This window comes from Magnolia sinica, chromosome 18 (genome assembly GCF_029962835.1).
Source record: "Magnolia sinica isolate HGM2019 chromosome 18, MsV1, whole genome shotgun sequence".
Classification (NCBI taxonomy): domain Eukaryota; kingdom Viridiplantae; phylum Streptophyta; class Magnoliopsida; order Magnoliales; family Magnoliaceae; genus Magnolia; species Magnolia sinica.
The window spans coordinates 67,218,194-67,226,802 of record NC_080590.1 but is presented as its reverse complement, the minus strand read 5'-3'; the positions used below and the strand labels follow the sequence as shown (position 1 = coordinate 67,226,802).

The 8,609-nt window shown below is 37.9% G+C and overlaps 1 long non-coding RNA gene across 1 annotated transcript; it reads right to left on the bottom strand.

Moving 5' to 3' along the window:
• Nucleotides 1–3,074: 3,074 nt before the first annotated feature.
• On the bottom strand, nt 3,075–4,573 carry LOC131233052 (uncharacterized). Its single transcript, XR_009165069.1, has 3 exons — nt 4,352–4,573; nt 3,735–3,961; nt 3,075–3,232 (listed from the first exon to the last, which is right to left on the bottom strand). It is a non-coding gene; the product is annotated as an uncharacterized LOC131233052 (long non-coding RNA).
• Between the last annotated feature and the right edge of the window lie 4,036 nt (nt 4,574–8,609).

Below are 8,609 nucleotides of genomic sequence, written 5' to 3'. Positions count from 1 at the left end.
TCTTGGATTGCTATCCTAGATCTAGATCTGTGTAATTCCGCAGCTCAAATCCCAACATGATGTTGATGATAAAGATAAACTAAATGTATTTTTCAATGAAATGAAAATTAAAAGAAATTAAAACAAGAATTGGTAACCTTACTCACAAGAGTAGGATTCTAAATCATGTTCTCCAATGCTGGCCAATGTAGAGTGCATATGTAAGATCCAGGTATTTTGGGTGGTGTGCCATGGCCTGAAAATTAGACGGCTACAAAACATGTATGGTAGGGGCCACCCGACAAATGACCCAAATCTCACACATGTTCAACATTGGCACTACTAATAGGGTAGCATTCAAAATTCTGTTCTTGCTAGTACTCATCACATCACTTGGGATAAATGGAAAATCACTTACTGAAATTGAAGGCATTCACACCTCTTTCGATTTTATCTTCGATGTCAATCCTGTGTTATAGGACACCCCTTGATTCAAGGGTCACAATATTTATTTTTCAGCAAACTGTTGACATATTCTTCAGTTCGCTCCATTGCTATGTACAATGATTAAATCCATGCCAAAAGTACAGCTCTTATCATTAATGATCAAGTACCTAAATTTGCAGGTTTTGATTACATAAGCTTGCTTTCCAAAAGCTATGTAGCCCAACTACATTTGGACCATCTTCTCCTTTCATTCATTCATTTTTTATTCATTTTTTATTTTTTTATTTTAATTTATGAAAGTTTATACCCATCTAGACAAGCTAGAATACCTGCAAAATGATTTTACCATGCCAAAAGTACAATTTTTATCATTAATGATCAAGTACCTAAATTTGCAAGTTTTGATGACATAAGCTTGCTTTCCTAAAAAACTATGTAGCCCAACTACATTTGGACCATCTTCTCCTTTCAATAGTTTTTTTTTTTTTTTTTTTTTTTAAATGAAAGTTAGGAGTGGAATAACCATGTTTCCTCCACTCTTTGATCTCATAAACTAGTTAGGTTTAATAAGTTCTAGAAACCCTTAAACTATATGGTAGAAAATTCCAGACACCATCTTAAAATTGTATGACAGGAAATTCCAGGCACCATTTCATGCATCCCGTACATGGTTTTTGTGAATGGTGATTCAATGGCAAATAGGCATATAATGTGAACCGGACCCTCTAAGTTATAGGGAATTTTGATTGAACACAACTTATTGAACATTTTACTGCACAAAACTCCCAATGAGACAGATAACAGACACATAGAAGCTCCTAATACATTCATGTGGAAAACCACTCAACCTAACTTTCTTTAGGTGTACAAGATGTAAACATCTTAGTAAACAAGGTTTAGGATACTAAATAACCTCTTAAGGACAACAACAATCCCTCAAGGCAATCATGAAATTCTAGGATCTCTGTCGCAAATTGTCCATATCTCATACCTCGCTGGCTAATCAACTATCCAATGCCACTGCCTCTCATGGTCAACCCGTTATGCTAACCACAACTATATGAGACTTTAACTTCTAATGGCTAATAAAGAGGTTAAAGCAATACTTCTTATCCAACGAATACTACTTCCAATGTAACCAACATAGTAGCAATACTATCAGCATTGCTTTCTATTAAACAAATTCAAGTCCACTCACAAAACAAAATTTTTACATCAACACTATTTTTCTCCATTTCGGCATCATTTTTTTTCCTTTAGTTGCTTGCTTGCATCTTGTTGGCTTCTTCTTCTTTTGATTCCTTTGAAGCTGGATCTTAGAAGCTTCTTTTGGGGCGGTGCTGGCTTCTTTGGGGAGATGGGCTCTTCTCCCTCATTTGTCTTCCAATTTCAATACTATTCCCCTAATCACCAATGCCCATGAGCTTCTGTATGAGGAGGATGAGGTATTGGTTGATGAGATGACTACCGAGCTTCTTAGTGAGGATCCGATGGTTAGTAGCAGTCCCCTTGATGACTATGATCCTTCGCTTCTGATGGTGGAGGAAATTCCCTACTGATCTTGTGGTGTGGTCCACTTGAGCTTTGGATTTGATTCATGCCTAAAATGAGCTGGAAAAATGGAAGGATGGAGTGGATATGATGCATATATCATGATGGCCCCGTAAATCTTAGGGCTGCATCCTCATCCACTACTAAGTCGTTGTTGATCATAGAATAAGCTATTATACAAGGAGTGAGAGTGCGGACTATTAGAGCGTGCGCACTACATCTAACCCATACTGTAGGGCTGCCTGTAACACCCCAAAATACAGCACCCATGCATAGGGACTCGGATATCAAATTCAAGGGTGTGAGATATATAATGAACAAATGCTTTAGTATCACAACCTTTTTTTCCTTTTTCTTTTTAATTCAAAACATTCACTTTTGCCTTCGCATTCGCATTTGCATTCATCCATTATTTAATTTCTAAGAAATAACTTATATTAAATCATTAACGACAAAATTAATAGTACATATACTTAATTCACCAATTCACATCTATACTAGAAGAAAAATAGGAATTACCGGCGGCCAAAACCGCCCCTAAAAGTCCTAAAAAACCACCAGTATAAGAATTAGCGGCGGTCGGCGGCTGCCGCAAAAGGACGGCGTCACTCCATCATTTAGCGGCGTTCGTCCATTTTATCGGCGTTTTTGGCAGCCGTCGCTAAAAGTTAACCTTTAGCGGTGCTTTTTACGATTTACCCGCGACTCTGTTGACTGCCGGTAAAAACTATAAAAGCGCCGCTAAAACTTGAGCTTTTAAAAAAGGAATTACCGGCGGCCAAAACCGTACCGGCGGTCGGGCGGCTGTCGCAAAAGGGGGTGTCGCTGTCTCGTTTAGCGGCGTTCGTCCAATTCTATCGGCGTTTTTGGCGGCCGCTGCTAAAAGTTAGTCTTTACCGGCGCTAATTATCATTTTCCGGTGACTCTGCTAACTGCCGGTAAGTAAAAGCGCTGCTAGAACCGGTATGAAGCGCCGGAATGAAACGCCGGTAAAAGCTTTAAAAGGCCAGTAAAAGACATGAGGAAAGCAGGTAAATTTTGTAACAAACGCCGCCAAAAGTAACAACAAACGCCGGTAAAAAGCTTCAACAAATGCTAATGGGAGATTAAAAAATGCCGATAAATCATTTACAGTGTAAAAGAAAAAATAATAGAAACAATTAAAAATTCTGCTAGGCTGAATCTTCTAAATCAAAAGACCTTTACAGGTTTAAATTAGCATTCAAACACAACCTGTAAATCATTTACAACTAGCCTCATTTATAGGAGGCCTGAGAATGAAAAGTTACATAATGGACAAAAAATTTATAGACTGAGACACAAGGAAAAGCAGAAGGAAAAAAATCAACGGATTTCAGCGACGCTCGAGGCGAGACTTCTCAAATGCACCCAAAGAACCAGAACTCATGCCATATAGAGGACCTTTGTCAGCACCACCCCAAGAACCAATTAGTATGCATGATGTACAACATGTATTATACATTGTTCTGTCTGAAGGATTACAAAGTATTATTTCGATTTTCAGTTTGTATAAGTGAGCCCATTGGTCAGTGATAGAAAATGTCACTAGCAAGATTTAGTATAACAGACAAATTACCAACAAACAAAAAGGACAAAAAGGACAAAAGAAATTTGGACCATGCACGTGTGCCAACTCTACACATGTGAATGACCAAGGATGTAGGTCCAAGAGTAGCATTCCTTCAGATAAAGTTGTCTAACCACCCTAGTGCAGTACTCCCAAGTACAAAACCTACTACAAGCACATGCATACACTCATAAAGGTAAAGGATTTATAGAACTTCACCTGATCCACAGCAAGAGATTTGTCAAAACCCCGTACAAATAAATAAATTATTGCTTTGTATCTGTTCTTATGCTAACGCTTCTAGGTCTCTATAAGTAGACAATGGCTAAAGGACTAGCTGGACTTAAACTTCACTGATGATTCCTTGTTTCCTCCTGCTTCCCTGTCAATTTCAGCCTGCATTTTCAAAACAATAGGTTTATGATGCATCTAATATCCAGTATACTTCTAACCAGTTAGAGTATCCAGCTTTGTGTGATGCCTAGAACTAAAAAGAAATAGGGAAAAAGAGAGAAAAAGAAAGAGAAGGAAAAGAAAAGATTCACACAACCTGATGCATTAGAACCTTGTAATTCAATTCATCTAGAGCTACTTCAAACTTCTAATGTCTCACTCAGTTTCAACATAAGGAGCATTCAACAAAGTTTTCAACACATCGAGAGAATTTGGTGAATTTCAAATAATGGAGGTGGGTTGGCAATATTATAACACTAATGGGTGCCTTTGTATTTTGAAATGACAGGAGAAGGAAGAAATCAACAGTGAAAATTGAAAGAGTGAACTCACCAAGCAGCATCGGGATCAGTTGCTGTGCAGAAGGGAGGAGATGCCAGAATCTTCGATTTCCGAATACAATGAATATGATTCGTTGGCTTTTGGCACATTGCAAATAGGCCCCTAAGTGCAATTTTCTTCCAGCACAGCTGCCTTGCCAGATCCTCTATGCTGGCTTGCTCTTGTTCCAAGTCTTTAGTCTATCTCTGCCAACCTTTGTAGTTGTTTCTCCAATTAATGGGTGGGCCAGACAAAACCCAGTGGCACCAGGCCTCAAAACCCGATCAATTTCCATCAAATATAATCCACCTGGGCAACAAAAAACAAGAAAATGTCAGCATTTCAGGAAAGGCACTAAAAGATGACAATGGTTGGCATTAGCTCTGTACAAATGTGAATTGTATTTTGAACGAGGACAGATTTTGTTTTGAAAGAAAAATGAAAATAACGAAAGGGACAAGGAATGGCCAGTAGCTCCATCACAAGCGAGGCAATTCAAAAAGTATCAACAAGCATTTAGATCAGTTACAAAACTAGAAAGCAAAGATAAGTTGGCATGTAGCCTTTCAGGTGGCTAGAGTATTTCTGTTATACCAACTAGGAGTAATTCCAACAGCTTTTATCTTGATGATGGAACAAAAAGACCCCATGCTATGGTTTTAGTTATCTAGGGGTAAGGCTAGTAGCTTGTGTGAGTGCTAACTCTTTCATTGACAACAAATATGATAAAAACATATATTAAAAACATTCAAGTCAATGGCACTTTACAAAAATTGTATGTCAAAGTCAATGGACTAGGATCTAGTGTTTCCTACAGACCATCAATGGCATACAAGTCATCAGTCACTCAACAGAAGTATGTTTACATATTGGAAATGCCACACTTTCATTCCTTGTTAACTTCAGCTATGTCAAATAAAGGAAAAAAGTCCCGGTAATTAATTTCATTCCCGAGTTCTCATCTAAATCCAAATGCACTTTGGTGCATGCTGTGATAGTTCAACCACAATGATCAACCAGATCTCAGCCCATGCAATTTAAATGTTAGGTGGGATTGTAAGATGATGGTTAAAAAGATGAGAAAGGCATCAAACAAGACTAGGCAAACATCTTGAAAATCACTCTCAAGAGAAAAATAAAGTTCCCTTTCTCAACAACAGCATAATTCCGTCAGCAAAAACACGTTTTCTCGTAGTGAGTTATGTAATCAGGTGGAGGGAATTAGCAATAAGTCATAGATGAAAAGATGATTGCACTAAAAAATAACATTGAACTTAGCTAACTTACTAAAAGAAAAGAAAGTTATTAATTACAAGTGGATATACAAGTTAAAGTAAAATGTTACAGTTGAAGTGGAGCTTTACAAGATACATTTGATAGTTAAATCTTAAAGCTATAGAGAAAATTATGATAAAAAAGTTTAATCACATAACTAAAATCTTAAGTGTATACATTATTATGGCTTTGGTGGCAGCAGATTATTGGATACTTCAATATATAGATGGGTGTGGAAAAAAAATAAATCTTAAATGGTAAATTGATGAAGCAATATATATTGATCAACCTATGGAATTTTATGATCATATGAAGCTGAGGCATGCATGCAAACAAAAAAAGGCACTCCATAATCTAAAATAAGCATCTGAAGCTTGGTTACAAAGGTTAGAGAATACTTTCTTCAAGTGATTTTATTTTTCCTTTTACTAATACATGCACTTTTGTGAAGAAATATATAAATGAAACTTTGTGTTGTTGACATAGATAATTTGATCATCACAAGTGGTGTTGTAGGATATGTGAAAATTTTGAAAAATCTCTCTCAAAATTTTAAGATAAAGGACTTTAAAGACCTTCAATACTTTTTAGGTAAGAGTGCTATCAATTTTGATCCTTTGAAAGAAGCTCATTGTTAGCTTAGTTGTAAAGTTTGGTTTATTGTGAAACAAAACCAATTGCGATCCCACTGGAAGGGCTCAAAAGCTAAGGATGATAGATAGCTACTGATGGATGCAAGTGCTTTGAGAAATGGTTGATAGGATAGTATATTAATCATTAATCATTAATCATCCAAATTTAGCATGTCCAATTGAAGTCATCAAGTAGTTCATGTAAGACCTGAGGACACCACATATAAATACAATACAACAGACCTTCAAATATGTGACAACAACCATCAACAAAATCATATATTACAAGTAGCAACTGCTGTTTAACAGACAAACTCTCAAACAAGCATAATAGGATGCCTCACAACTAAAACATTAATAAATAAATTAATGAATGACAACGATCATAGCACATACCACGGAGTTCCATCTCTACAAGTTCCAATAGATCTGGATCATCAACAACATCAACCTTATTTAGAAAGTACACAAGTGACGGAACCCCTACCTGAATCAATACAAAAAAAAAAAGAAGACGAAGAAGAAGGTGGAGCACGCATGCACACATCCCCCATATGCATGGTGCACATGGGCATCATTCAAGACCATCCAAATTGTGGGGCCCTACTAAGGATGGTGATGCAGGACATGGAAAATTAAATATGATATGCAAGATTGCAGGCTTAGATCACACCAATTCAGAAACAATCACACAAATTCCACATCCCACATAAAAATCCAAACATTCAATTAAAGGGGAATCTATGCGGGTCCAAGCCGACACAGGCTAGGACTGGACCAATAAAATTATAAACCAAACAATGTCAAAGGGAAATAAAATCAACTACTCATGCATAAAAATCAGTCCCTAATCCAAGGGATTCCCTAATTTCAATTCAAGGAACCCTAAGGTGATAAAAATGGGCAAATCAATTAGGGATCATGTAATATAGGGTTAGGATTCATGAAAAAATGACTATGAGAGGATAAAAGAGGATAAAAACCTGAGCCAAAAGATGATCCCGCGTGTGGACAACAACAATGGCCCAAACGGACGTGCGTGTGATCCCGGCCGCACGTGTGTGGGGCCCACTATTCAGAAAAAGGCCACCTTGGCCCTGGTCAGCCAGAGATGGACTCCAAAACCTCCAAATTTCAACTCGATCCGATGTACAGTTTGTGCGTGGTGCTCCGCCGAAGTTTCAACTCGCCTGCGGGCCAAAATCTGGAAACCTGCTTCAATGAAGAAATCTGATGCAACAAAAGGACAAATTCAAAGTACGGATGGTGGGGGAAGATGGAAAAAAAGATGATGGAAGATGGGGGTGAATTAGGATCGATGTGGCTTCGCACCACGGTAGTTAGCCCTTCGAAAAGGGAGGGCTTCGCACCCACTTTTGAATTCTTCCACAACTCACGAAGAGAGCAGAAAAATAAAGCAGGAATTTTTTATTAACTTCAATGAATGAAAAGAACTACAAAGGGTGCCTATTTATAGGGAGAACCCTATACCCAAAAACTCGCACCATGTGCGACACCTATTACTTGGCGATGAAGTAAACTAAAATAAAAACCAAACAAGGAAATCTAAAGCGTTCACGATGTTCTAAATAATAAATAAGCAAAACTTAAAATATAAAACCAATCCGACGAGTGGGCCACGATCATGAGATCCCATGGTGGGCTTTTCTTGACTATCGGGCCACTTTTCTGAACCAAAACTTGTCTTCTAGCTAGGAGGCCCTCCTTGGACGTCGTCATTGAGCCAGATCGATGGTGGGGTCCTCCTTCTGCGTACGTACGTGCGTAGGGGTGGTGGTGTGTGGGCGTGCGTGTGCACGATGTCCTCATCAGATGGGCATTGCCCAAGAATACAAAGACCCGTTGTTCCTAAAAATCCAATTGGTGGCCATCAACGAACGATTGAAAAAGAAACAAAAGTCAATGATCTAGCTTTAACAGGCGAAATCTACCAAATAGAAAGCTCAAATTTTGACTGACGTTATTGATAATATCGGCGATGCCAGATATTGGCTCTACCAAATAGAAAGCTCAAATTTTCAATTGGACATATTTTTTCATAGATGGTTTTGATATGCCATTGATCAGATGGTTAGATTCATCCCATCAGTATGATCTTTACATGGTAGCCCATGAAGCCTTTACTGGAGCTAATGGACTGCCTAGATTGAACTGTATTACTGAAGAGATAGTTCTATATTCCATAAAACAACAACTCTAAATATGGATTTTTAATCCAAGGAAGTTATCAAACACTTGACATGTATATATGCAGTGCGTGTACAATATCTGGGCCTTTCATCAGTTACACATCATAATGGATGGGGCATCCCAAAAATCTTACTATTTCAAGCTCCAATCTT